Source organism: Dendrobates tinctorius, unplaced genomic scaffold (genome assembly GCF_039654945.1).
Source record: "Dendrobates tinctorius isolate UK_male_01 unplaced genomic scaffold, ASM3965494v1 ptg000005l, whole genome shotgun sequence".
In the NCBI taxonomy this organism is placed as follows: domain Eukaryota; kingdom Metazoa; phylum Chordata; class Amphibia; order Anura; family Dendrobatidae; genus Dendrobates; species Dendrobates tinctorius.
In genome coordinates this window covers 36,896,646-36,910,720 of record NW_027361673.1, presented here as the reverse complement: position 1 = coordinate 36,910,720, position 14,075 = coordinate 36,896,646, and the positions used below count along the sequence as shown (strand labels likewise).

General features: G+C 43.3%; 1 protein-coding gene across 2 annotated transcripts in view; it reads left to right on the top strand.

Annotated features, from left to right (window-relative positions):
• Positions 1-14,075, top strand: part of TMEM108 (transmembrane protein 108) — a 307,039-nt gene that overhangs the window by 51,878 nt on the left and 241,086 nt on the right. The gene's annotated exons all lie outside the window — the stretch shown is intronic.

Here is a 14,075-nt window from a genome sequence, read left to right as displayed (position 1 = left end):
ACTCGTCCGAAGGCAAGTCTGATGTCCCGGAAAGTGACAGAAAACCGGGACATGTGGAAGCCATCAGAGGTGGCAAAATCTCCAGGTTTCAGAAGGGACACATGAGAGACAATGGGAGCGGCAAAATTGCCAGAAACCAAAGTTGAAGTGGAATGCCGCAGAGTATCGGCAGGCGTCTTCACTCTCTGTTTAGGGGAGGTATTCCGAGCACAAGAGGCGCATGCCCGAATATATTTTTTAGTGTCCCGAGCCCTATGCGGCCACCAATAAGACCTTGCCAGGAGTTTTGTGGTCTGCATGTAGCCACAGTGACCACCCACCCTGGATGCGTGTGCCCACGCGAGAACCTTCGGCCGAAGGCGAGGAGGGACAAAGGTCTTGCCCGGCGGCACAGAGTTTGGCCACTGCGGGGCCCTGTTATCGTGGGGAAAAGAGTGTTGACAGTTTTCTGCTTTGCCTGTTAGCATTTGTGTTTTGTTTTTGTTTTCCTTGCTATTCTGGATTCTGCCATTCCCTGCTAGGGTGAGCTGAATCTCCTTTTGCCAGTTGCTCTGTCTTCAGAATATTCCTGAGTACTGACAAAGCTTTTTGAAGCCTAGCGTCTTCAGGGCCTTTTTCACTGTCAGTCTGTTGGCTCTTATTTTCATAGGGTTTTTAACGGATTGCAGACAGCAGCCTTCCTGTCCTTTCCTATCTAGTTAGCTTGGGCCCCGTCTTTGCTCAGTCTATCTTTCTGTCTGTGTTAGTGTTTTCATCTTGCTTCACCATCATTATATGTTGGGGGCTGCCTATTGCTTTGGGGTCTGCTCTGGGGCAGTTTAGATTTCCCCTTTCTTTCTTTAGGCCTATTTAATTCTCCGGCTGTGATCGAGGGGTCTAGGGCATCGTAGGAACCCCCCACGGCTACTGTTAGTTGTTGTGGATAGGATCAGGGGTCTGCAATCCGATAGCTGCCAACCTCTCTGGTTTTCTGGACTTAGCTAGCATTTCTGTTTTTGCCTCCTACGGTGACTCATTCATAACAGAATCGCCCGCCATACCGCATATCCTAGGGTACTCAATTGCAGGAAAGAATTGTGTTTAAAAAAAAAAAAGTGTGTGTATATTCTTTCCTCTATATCTCTGAGGCCGTAGGAGGAATTTTTTTTTTCTCTCAATGGAGATAAAGCAATTGTCTGATCGTGTGGAGCAGCTCGCTGCGGAAGTGCGGGGAATTTCCGCCTACCTTGCTCGTTCGCATGCTGTTGAACCAAAGATCCCTACACCTGATGTATTTTTTGGGGATCGATCTAAATTTTTGAGTTTCAAAAATAATTGTAAATTATTTTTTGCCTTAAAGCCTAACTCGTCAGGGAGCTCCGCGCAGCAGGTTAAAATTGTCATCTCTTTGCTGCGTGGCGATCCCCAGGATTGGGCGTTTTCTTTGAAACCAGATGATCCTATTCTGACTAATGTGAACGCATTCTTTCAAGCTTTGGGGTTGTTGTATGACGAACCTAATGCTATTGATCAGGCTGAAAAGACCCTGTTGGCATTGAACCAGGGTCGAGATTCTGCAGAGTTGTACTGTCAAAAGTTCTGAAAGTGGGCGGTCCTTACTACCTGGAATGATAATGCCTTGGCTGCTCTCTTTCGGAAGGGTTTGTCAGAAGCCGTAAAAGATACTATGGTGGGATTTCCTGTTCCCTCTGGTCTGGACGATTCTATGTCATTAGCCATTCAGGTTGATCGGCGTTTACGTGGACGCAGGATTGCACGAGAGGTGTTGCCACCGGTTGAACAGACGTCTGAACCTATGCAATGTGATAGAGTTTTGTCTAAGGCGCAACGTCAGGAGTTCAGAAGGCGTAATAAGCTGTGTTTTTTCTGTGGAGGTGCCTCGCATATTATTTCTGTTTGTCCTAAACGAGAGAAATGCTTTGCACACACATTTTCTGTTGGTGGTGTTCAACCTAAGTTTCTTCTGGCAATTACTCTGATCTGCTCCCTGTCCACATTTTCCGCCAAGGCTTTTGTGGATTCGGGAGCAGCGCTAAACCTAATGGACTTGGATTTTGCTAAACGTTGTGGATTTCCGATGACACCTCTGCAGACGCCTATCCCTTTGAGGGGGATTGATGCTACTCCTTTGGCTAAAAATAAACCTCAGTTTTGGACTCAGGTGGTCATGCGGGTCGCCCCAGACCATCAAGAAAATTGCAGATTTTTGGTGTTGCATGGTCTGCATGATGCCGTTGTTCTGGGGTTTCCCTGGTTGCAAATTCATAATCCAGTTTTGGATTGGAAATCTGTGTCTGTGGTGAGTTGGGGTTGTCGGTGTGCCTTTAGTGAGGCTCCGGTTTTTTCCACCTCTCCTCAGTCGCATGATGTTCCTGACTATTTGGCGGACTTTTATGATGTATTTAGTGAGAATGAGTCTGCGTCCTTGCCTCCTCATAGGAGTTATGACTGTGCAATTGAACTAAGCCCAGGGTGTAAATTTCCCAAGGGTCGGCTCTTCAATTTATCTCTACCCGAGCACGAGGCTATGCGGTCCTATATTAAGGAGGCGTTGGAGAAGGGTCATATTAGACCATCCTCTTCACCCTTAGGTGCCGGTTTTTTTTTTGTGGCCAAAAACGATGGTTCTTTAAGGCCTTGTATTGATTATCGTGCCCTCAATAAAATTACTATTAAATATCAGTATCCGTTACCCCTGATTTCGGATCTATTCTCTAGAGTTAGAGGTGCTTGCTGGTTTACCAAGCTTGACCTCAGGGGGGCGTATAATCTTATCCGCATTAAGCATGGGGATGAATGGAAGACGGCGTTTAATACTCCGGAGGGACATTTTGAGTACCTGGTGATGCCTTTTGGGCTCACTAATGCCCCTTCTGTCTTCCAGTGCTTCATGAACGATATTTTCCGAGACTTTGTCGATAAATTTTTGATTATCTATCTGGATGATATTTTGATCTTCTCCAAGGATTGGGATTCTCATGTGGAACATATTCGGACTGTGTTCCGGATCTTGAGGGAGAATTCCCTGTATGTCAAAGGATCGAAATGCCTTTTTGGAGTACAGAGGATTTCATTTTTGGGATTTATTTTGTCTCCGTCAACTATTGAAATGGACCCGGCCAAGGTACAGGCCATTTATGATTGGGTTCAGCCCACTTCTTTGAAGGCCCTCCAGAAGTTTTTGGGTTTTGCTAATTTTTATCGGAAATTTATAGCAACATTTTCTAGTATTGCCAAGCCATTGACTGATCTGACTAAGAAGGGTGCTGATGTGTTGAATTGGTCTCCGGAGGCTGTTGCTTCCTTTCAGGAGCTGAAGCGAAGATTTACCTCCGCCCCGGTTTTGCGGCAACCTGATGTCTCACTCCCGTTCCAGGTAGAGGTGGATGCTTCTGAGATTGGTGCAGGAACTGATTTGTCCCAAAAGGATCCTGTAACATCTAAAATGAATCCCTGTGCGTTCTTTTCCCGAAAGTTCTCTCCATCTGAACGTAACTATGATGTGGGGAATCGGGAACTGTTGGCCATGAAATGGGCATTTGAGGAGTGGAGACATTGGTTGGAGGGAGCTAAACATCAAGTTGTGGTCCTCACTGACCACAAGAATTTGATTTACCTAGAGTCGGCTAAACGCTTGAACCCTAGACAGGCTAGGTGGGCCTTGTTTTTTACACGTTTTGATTTTGTGGTCTCTTTTCTTCCTGGAACTAAGAATGTCAAGGCAGACGCCCTCTCTAGGAGTTTCTTTGCCGATTCTCCTGTGGTGACCAAGCCTGCTACCATCTTAGGCGAAGGGGTAGTTCTTTCTGCCATCTCGCCCGATTTGAGACTTGCTCTGCAAGAGTTCCAGGAGGACAAACCTGAGCGTTGCCCCAGTGGAAAGTTGTATGTTCCTGACCAGTGGAAGAAGAGAGTGATGTCTGAAGTTCATTGCTCTGCATTGGCTGGTCATCCAGGTATTTTTGGTACTAGAGATCTGGTGAGTCACTCTTTTTGGTGGCCCACCTTGTCTCATGATGTCAGGAATTTTGTGCAGTCCTGTGGGACTTGCTCCCGGTCTAAATCTTGTTCTCGCTCCAGTGGGTTGTTGATGCCTTTGCCGGTCCCCAGGAGGCCATGGACCCATATTTCAATGGATTTCATCTCTGATATGCCGGTCTCTCAAAGAATGACTGTTATTTGAGTGATTTGTGATAGGTTCTCTAAGATGGTTCATCTTGCACCACTCCCTAAGTTGCCATCTTCCTCTGAGTTGGTGTCCCTGTTTTTGCAACAGGTGGTTCGCTTACACGGGATTCCTGAGAACATTGTATCTGACAGAGGAGTTCAGTTTGTGTCTAGATTTTGGAGGACTTTCTGTTCCAAGATGGGAATTCAGTTGTCCTTCTCTGCTTTTCACCCTCAGACCAATGGGCAGACAGAGAGAACAAACCAGACCTTGGAGTCGTATTTGAGATGTTTTATTTCCGCTGATCAGGATGATTGGGTTTCATTTTTGCCCTTGGCCGAATTTGCTTTAAATAATAGAGCTAGTTCTGCCACTTTGATGTCACCTTTTTTTTGTAACTTTGGGTTTCATCCTCGATTTTCTTCAGGGCAGATGGAGCCTTCTGCCTGCCCAGGTGTTGACACTGTGGTGGAGAGAATGCACCAGATCTGGGACCAAGTGGTGGATAAGTTATCTCTCTCCCAGGAAAAGGCCCAGCGGTTTTCCAATCGACATAGGACCATTGGTCCCCAGTTTAAGATTGGTGATATAGTGTGGTTATCATCAAAAAATATTGCTATGAAGGTGGCTTCTCCTAAGTTTAAGCCTAGATTTATTGGACCTTACAAGATTTTGGAGATTATTAATCCGGTCTCTTTTCGTTTGGCTCTTCCTGTCACATTTAAAATCCATAATGTGTTCCATAAGTCCTTGTTGAAGAGGTTTGTTGAACCAGTTGTTCCTGGGGTGGCACCTCCAGACCCTGTATTGGTTGAAGGTAACATGGAATATGAGGTAGAGAAAATACTGGATTCCCGTCTGGCTAGACGGAGACTCCAGTATTAGGTTAAGTGGAAGGGTTATGGTTAGGAGGATAATTCCTGGGTCTCTGCCTCTGATATTCATGCCAAAAGATTGGTGCGTGCCTTTCATCGGGCTCACCCTGATCGCCCTGGTGGCGTGGTTGAGGGTTCGGTGACCCCTCCTCAAGGGGGAGGTACTGTTGTGAGTTCATTTTCCCCTTCGTCACTGAGGTCTGGTGAACTCCCTATTCTGGTAAAGGAAGGTAATGAGCCTGATTATCAGGCACCTGAGCGTAATGAGGATGACTGGCTGAGTGGAGTCACGGACTGGATATAAGGCTGCCGACGCCCTTCTGCCCTGCGGGTGATTTCTCTGTGGACTTCTAGGACACCAGTCTGATTCCTGCTCCTCTAAAGCTAAGTTTTCTGCTTTGCCTGTTAGCATTTGTGTTTTGTTTTTGTTTTCCTTGCTTTTCTGGATTCTGCCATTCCCTGCTGGGGTGAGCTGAGTCTCCTTTTGCCGGTTGCTCTGTCTTCAGAATATTCCTGAGTACTGACATAGCTTTTTTGAAGCCTAGCGTCTTCAGGGCCTTTTTTACTGTCAGTCTGTTGGCTCTTATTTTCATAGGGTTTTTCACGGATTGCAGACAGCAGCCTTCCTGTCCTTTCCTATCTAGTTAGCTTGGGCCCCGTCTTTGCTCAGTCTATCTTTCTGTCTGTGTTAGTGTTTTCATCTTGCTTCACCGTCATTATATGTTGGGGGCTGCCTATTGCTTTGGGGTCTGCTCTGGGGCAGTTTAGATTTCCCCTTTCTTTCTTTAGGCCTATTTAATTCTCCGGCTGTGACCGAGGGGTCTAGGGCATCGTAGGAACCCCCCCACGGCTACTGTTAGTTGTTGTGGATAGGATCAGGGGTCTGCAATCCGATAGTTGCCAACCTCTCTGGTTTTCTGGACTTAGCTAGCATTTCTGTTTTTGCCTCCTACGGTGACTCAATCATAACAGCTGGGCAAACTTAAATTTGCATGTGGACAGTCCAGGACGCCCGAGATTGGGCAGCTGGACTATCCTTAATTACATGCTCCAGTCCTGATTGGGCAGCTGGGCTATCCCATTCACAATACACAGTCTAGTATGCCCCTGGTATCTATTGACTGCTGAGCTGTCACTCACTGTGTCCCTAGGATTTGTGACAGTGCTAATATTTCTGTGCAGAAAGTTTTACCACTGTATAAATGAAAAGGGTTTTCAAAACCTCATCTAAATATGTTGTACTGTAAATGAACTCAATCTTTGACCCCAGAATATGTAACAATGATTAATATTTTCAAAACTATCAGGTTTTTGCAATCAAATCTTGGAGCAACATCATGAAGGAAAAGAGTCCCTCATTCTAACTGTGTGTCACATACTGGGCTGCTTGCTGTGCATGGATTTGATAAAATCACTGTTTTATCAGCAGGAGATTATCACTAGAGGACGGTTTTGTCTGTATTCATAAGCTCTGCATAACCCTGCCCCTAGCACTGATTGGCAGTTTTCTGCATGTTGAACACGGAAAGCTGCCAGTCAGCAGTGTGGGCGGTTCTATACAGAGCTCAGCATTCAGAGTATACAGCAGATAAAACAGGGATTTTATCAAAACGGCATCAAGCAGCCCAATAAATGACATCGCTGGAATCAGGGTCTCTGCACCTACACCAGGCTACTGTCAGACAGGGTAGCAAAAACCTGATGACAGAATTCCTTTAAATCCATTATTCCTTCTGTTACAGTTCCCTACATGGTTTGTGAGAATAAGGTCCAAACGTTTTTACAAATGCTTTTCATGTTTATAATTAACCTTAAATATAATGATTAAATATCACTGATTATGTACAGATCAGTTCGTCTTATTGTTACTATGTTCATTAGCTTTGCTTCACTTTATACATGAAATCCATTATTTTCCAAGAGAATCGGATCGTATAAGCAGGGTAAAATATATTACTGCCCTACAAAAATGACCTCAAATGACTTCCGTTGAATTCCCGTGTGACCCGAAGACATGACTCCACTCCTTAAACTGGCTGCTCATCTAAAAGATCTGATTGAGCATCATTTATGCAATTTTTGATTATATCTTAAGCCTCAAAAACTGGAATTACCCAAAAACATTTAGTCTAAACATAATTTCCCCCTCTTTCATCTTGCACATTGTCAACCCTCTGGTTACTCCAGATAATGTACAATTTTCAGATCAATGGCCAAACGTCATCAATCATCTTGACATAGGCACTTCTGATTGTCTTTTGTTGCTCTTGTGTAGAATGCAGCTACACGCTGCTATTAGGAGATAATAGTTCGTTCCCAGACTTCCTCTGACTACAAAGTATGAAAAGAGCACATACTAAATGAAAGAATGCAGGAACAAACCAAGCGTAATGTGTAGCTTTGCTCAAAGCCATCTGGTCTGAATTAAACCGTTGTGGATCATACAGAAGGGTTAGCAGAAAATTGGAACATTGCACATGAGGGTTATTTCTACATTTAGCCACTGGAAACAGTTTCAAGGACTGAGAAATGAAGAGTACTAGACCCAATGTACAGTATAAGCAATATTACATCCATGAAATGTAAATGTCCAAGCAAAATGCATCATGGTTCATAACCACGGAGGTAGGGAAGTGAGAGACAATTGGTTCTGTGATATATTACTTCATAATCTTCAGGAACTCCAGTATTTAAATCAAAATGAGTTCTGTATTTTATGAGAGAGTTAGATTTACATGTTTTACTGTAAAATAGTTCTCTTAAATGAAGTGTAGTCTGTGAGTAGTACTTCATAGATGAATATGTTAGTATACATTATACTGTAAGTATCATAACCTCAGCTGCCACTATCAGGTGCCACGACTTCCTTCCCAAAGGCAGGGCTGAAGGAGAGAAAACGCCAAACCAGCATATGTAAAGCTTCTAGCTGGACACTAGCTGGTCAGCCGAACGCTGTTGGTCATCAGACTAATCAAGGAAGGGGTTTGTAAAATCACTAATTCTGCCATGACTTAAATTGTACAGTGGAAAAAAAATTTCAACCATGACAGACTATTAGGCTATGTACCCACGTATGCAGAAAATTCCTGACTAAAAACCGGACTCCTTCCCAGGAAACGCACATTTTTTTCTGCGTTTTTTTCCAGAGCACCCCCAGTCTCATAGAATATAGTTAGAAATGCGGATTTTTCTGTGAAATTAATGAGCATGCTGCGTTTTTTTACAGCAATGCGTTTTTTTCGCGGAAAAAAACGCATCAATATGCATAAAAAGTGCGGAATTCATTAAAATGAATGGGATGCTTCTTGTAAGTGTTTTTAAGCATTTTTACTGGTAAAAACGCTTAAAAACCGCAAAAAAAAAAAAACTCTTACATGGGTTCACAGCCTTAAATGATAGGAGAAGGCACTATAAGCCATCGCCTTAACATTACAGTCTATGATGCATAGAGCACTAACTTTTGTAAACTCCATTCCTATTGGTCCCCTTAACAATGTGGCTTACAAATTCATTTTTTTTTATCTTAGTTAAGCATAAGCTAGGATCAGTTTCATAAAAAGCAAATGAATCTACTGTAAGTATTTTTAGTAGCTGGAAACAAAGGGAGTCAAATAAGTTTGTTGCAGATCAAACTCATGAACCTAAGAGTTATATTTTGAATTGTGCTGTTGTGCCTCCCATTTCACATTCAAGTTTTTCGTTCAGAATTTTGCATCGGTAAAGCAAAATCAGAGGTGGGTGCAAAACAGACCTGAGCTACAAATCTTTCCATTATATAACTCTATGTAGGTTCCAATCCTGGTTTTGGCTTACAGACACTGATGTAAAATACTGACTAAAATATTTCTTGCATACCCGGATTCTTTTCAAGTTTTTCCCCAGGTTTTTTTCCTTTATATACCTGATTGTTTAGAGTGTATTAACTTTTGTGTTCTTCATCTTCAGACACTTTCTCCAGTTGGATATCCGAGGAGTTGGCAAACTTTTAGAATTTAGCTTCACTCAATGGACGTCTTTTTTTTATCCAACTTTTGAAACAATGGACACTCATGACTTTCTCGGTTTAAATCAGCGTTGTGGAATAAAATAGCCCTAAATGAATAAACAACAATAATAATAAAATTGCAGCAAAACACTAACCAGTATAGCAACAATAAGCTTATATACTACAGAGAAACAGACCTGCACAGACCTGTACTCAAAGCCCATCCATCTGCAGTAACTTGCAAATGTATCGAGCACACAGACTGGCAGGAACTGGAGAGATTGAAAAACAATAGTAGATGCAATAGATAATCCATAATGATACTATAAATCATTTATGTGACTGAAAATATGGCGGGAGATCTGTATAAAATATTATCTGGTCATATTATAGAATGCCCGAACAATACATATGTAACAATCGTTTCTTCATACAAAAAAAAAAATTAAAAAAACAAACACCTATCCTACTTTAGCATAAATTTCTAATAACAGAACACAATGTAGTTTGAACAGAATTTATACAACACCTCTTGGTTTCTCAATCTACTGGGAGCTCAATATTGTACCGTGCAACAGAAGAGTCACTATAGACTATAGACTCTAGTTTACGTTGCAGTGTCCCACCGGTGAAGCCACATGTGGATGTGCCCCTTCATTCACCCATGACTCTTATTTTGTCAATCTGAATCTTGTTTGACCTTTGACCAGGCTGTGGGGGGCATCTTATTGGTACTACTAAACTGAGTTTGTATTGGATTGTTATCAACCTCCTGAACAAAACAGTCTGTCACCAGCAATAAGTGACCCCTCTGGGGGCTTCTAATTTCCAGGGCTTGTTTTAATCTTTCTCACTATCCTATACAATGGTCACAGCTTGGTGTCCGCTCCTCTTTGGGCTTCCATCCCTTTTATACGTATTAGAGACTTCCGCTCTCTTACAGCAGGTCTCTCTACCACTCATGCATCAGTCAGAAGTTGCCATCACAAGACGGATGAGGAGGACTGAAGAGGTGCCGGAAGACTGGTAAGTATAAGACTAGGCTAAGAGAACGTAGAGACATAGCACCACTCCAGTGCTAAAATAAGAAAAAAGAAAACACTGGAGTGGTGCTCTAATAGGGGCTATGGTGCTGTATTTCATGGCGCCATGTTTTCCATATCAAGACTCCTTCCCAGATTTTCTTTCCTTTAAAAATCTTTATAAATCAACACTAGCTATAGCTTCATTGTGCGCAGTGTAACAATTTCTCCACAATGAACACGCTCAAGGCCTCTTTATTCACAATGTCCCAGAGAAGCTCATTTGTGTTAAATGAACAGATCTGCTTCATTGAAGTGAATAGTGATGAAACTCAAGCAAATAACAGAACATCCGCAGTGGAAAAAAATACATATTGTAAATAGGTTATCACTGTCAGTTAGATGTAGGGCACAACAAATAAAAGCTAACAACACAAAGAAAAAGAAATCTTCTAAAGACTGTAATAGGAAATGTCTACAAATGACCCATTTAGGTTCAGAGCATCTATACATATATTAAAATGATCTGAGTAAAAGTAAGCATTGATAGTGGAGAGGATTCTAGCGGAGCTCCAGTCTGCCCTGTCGAGCTGTCCAAAAGGGAAGGCCCCTGGGCCGGATGGGCTTACAGCTTATTACTACAAATCCTTTCCTACAGCACTACTTCCCCAATTTCTCAATATGTGCAATTTTTTTCAAAAGGGTGAAGAGGCTCCACGCCAATTTCTGGAGGCCAGGATCTCACTGATATATAAAGAAGGGAAAGATCCGGAGCAGTGTGGCAGCTATAGGAAAATATCATTACTTAATACGGATCTAAAATTGTATGCGAGAATGCTGGCTAACAGGGTTACGATTGTGCTGCCTCTAATAATCTCTCAAAACCAATATGGGTCTGTGAAAAGGAGAGAAGGGAAGGACAATACTTACAAAATATTGCACCTAATGCAATACGCAAAACTGCACAAAATCCCATTAGCACTATTGAGTATTAATGCAGAAAAAGCATTCGACGGGGTGGACTGGCTGTTCCTAAAAGAGACATTAGCAAAGTTCAGCTCCCCCCCTCAATAATAATTGCAATTATGGGAATGTATGCGATCCCTACCGCGATGATTAGTATCAATGGTTCCCTTACGGACTTGTTTCAAATTCATAACAGGACAAGGCAGGGCTGCCCTCTGCCCCCATTACTTTTTGCAATGGCAATGGAGCCTCTTCTACAAGCTGTCCAGCAATGTCCCGAGGTGGAGGGCTTGCAGATACAAGACTCTCACTACAAAACAGCTGCTTTCGCTGATGACCTATTACTTGTGTTATCAAACCCACTGAGAGGATTACCTGCTGTAATGGGAATTCTGGGCAGATATAGCAGACTCTCTAATTTTAAAATGAATGAAGCTAAGGGTCCCATTTCAGTTAGCGACGCACCAGCGATCCCAACAAAGATACGACCTGGTAAGGATTGCTGGTGCGTTGCTAAATGGTCGCTAGTAAGCTGCCAAACAGGAAGATCTCTTCAGCAACGCAGCAACGATACGGTGATCCGTATAACGACCTCGGCGGTCGTTGGTACCTTGTCACACAGCAGCTTTTCTGATGATTCCCGCCTGTGTCCCTGAGTTCTGCATCGCCAATGAGGTCGCTCATCGGGATCAAACACAGCAATGCGAGCTGGCTAGCGGGACACCAACGATGAAAAATGGCCCAGGACATTTGAGCACGATCAGCGATATCCAGCAGGGGGGCCGGTCGCCGCAGCGTGTCACATGTAGCAAGATCGCTGGCTTGGTCGCTGTTGCATCACAAAACCAGTGACGCTTCAGCGATCTCACTAGCGATCTCGCTATGTGAGTTGGGGGCTTAAATCTGAGGTACTGAGCCTAGGCTTGTCTAAATGCACAATGGAGAGACTCAGACTTGATTACTCCTTTGCCTGGCAATCTAGGAGTTTAACATATTTGGGTATTAAATTGAGTGCTTCAGACAAAGACCTCTTCGATCTTAACCTCAAACCAGTATTAGGCTAAGTGCACACGTACCGGAACTCTCGCGGAAATTACCGCGAGAATTCCGGAATTCCAGTCCGCGGGAAAATCGCATTTTAAATTCCCGAGCGTATTTAGCTTGCAAAATGCTAGCGTTTTCCAAGCGATCTGTAGCATTGCTTGGAGAACTGATTGACAGGTTGGTCACACTCGTCAAACACAGTGTTTGACAAGTGTGACCAACTTTTTACTACTGAGGCCGCCTATGCAGCATCAGTAGTAAAAGATAGAATGTAAAAAAAAATAAAAAACGGTATTATTCTTACCTTCCGACGTCCCGCGCAGGCGTTCCCAGTAATCCTTTGCGAAAATGCCCGCGATGACGTCAGTTCTCGCGGGATCGCGACGTCTCGTTTAATTCGCGATGACGTCGCGCGAATGACCGCGAGACTTCGCGATCCCGCGAGAACGGACGCCATCGCGGGCATTTTCGCAAAGGATTACTGGGAACGAAAGCGTGAAGAGAAGCTGGTAGACTGCGCGGGACGTCGGAGGGTGAGAATACAATATTTTTTATTTTTAAATTCTATTTTTTACAGGGATATGGTACCCAAAGCCTGGAGGACAGTCTCCTCTCCTCCGGACCGTGGGTACCATCCACAAATGTTCTGCTCACTTTCCGCATGGTGTGCACAGCCACATGCAGGAAGCAAGCGGAACAATGCATTCCTATGGGTGCGGGATCGCCGCGATTCCGCAAATTAATGAGCATGCTGCGGTTTTTACCGCTAAGCGATTCCGCCGCGGTAAAAACCGCAGCATTAGCACAGCATTGCGGAATCCCATAGGAATGCATGGGATGCTTATTTTTTGCGTTTTCGCGGCAAAATCGTGCGGTTAAAACCGCCGCGGAAACGCAAAAAAACCGCCACGTGTGAACTCAGCCTTACAGTAGATTCTACGAATACCTGTATTCACTCATGGAAGGACACATTTTTATCCTGGATAGGAAGCAAAAATATCTTAAAAAGCTTAATTCTACCGAAATGTATTTACATTTTCAATATGCTTCCCATTCAAATTCCCACATCATTTTTAGCAAAAGTATACTCCTTGTTTTTTAAATATATCTGGCAAAGATGCAAACCCTGTATCAATTCTAAAACGCTCACCTTACCAAAAGACATGGGAGGGATCGGGGCACGAGATATTGAAAAAAATATTAAACATCTCGCCAGAACAGTTGACTAGATCAGAGGCACAGTAGATAAACAATGGCTTAAAATAGAAGAATCAATGTCTCCACTCCCCTTACGATCTATCTTGCTGGGTCATACTACCTTTCCAATACCACTTAACTGCAACAATATTCACACTCTGGCCACAATTAAGATCTGGGGAAAGTCATACAAAGCTCTAGCTCCCCTCTCTCACCACTAACAAAAATCACTGATCTACTAGAAATCACATATCATCAAGCTGCAAAAATCTCGATCAAGCGACTCTTTGAAGATGGAACCCTGCAGGAAATATGTAAAATACCAGGACTATCAAGCCTTACATTCCTACAACATGGAAAGCTTTCCTATCTCCTCCGACAACAAAATCATCTAGTGAATCTAGATAGACCTCTAACGCCCTATGAAGTCTTGTGTGCCAAAACTAAAATACCCACTAAAATTCTCTCAGTAATCTATCGATCTTTACTCAAGATTACTGTGCCCCTAAAATGAGCATATTTAGCTCATTGGGAAAGGGACTTGGGTAACTCCTTTTCTGAAACACAAGTTAAACAAATCTATAGAAGCACTCACGGCCCCTCACACTGCGCACGAATGCAAGAGAATTCATTCAAAATTATCACCAGATGGTATATTACGCCCAGCCAGATCCATAGGTGGCACCACACTTCAGCAAATATTTGTTGGAGGTGTGGAAAAAATGAGGGCAGTTACATTCACATTTGGTCGTCCTGTCAGATCCTTCAACCTTTTTGGGAGAAAATATCCACAGTTATAAAAGAGGTGTTGGGCAAAT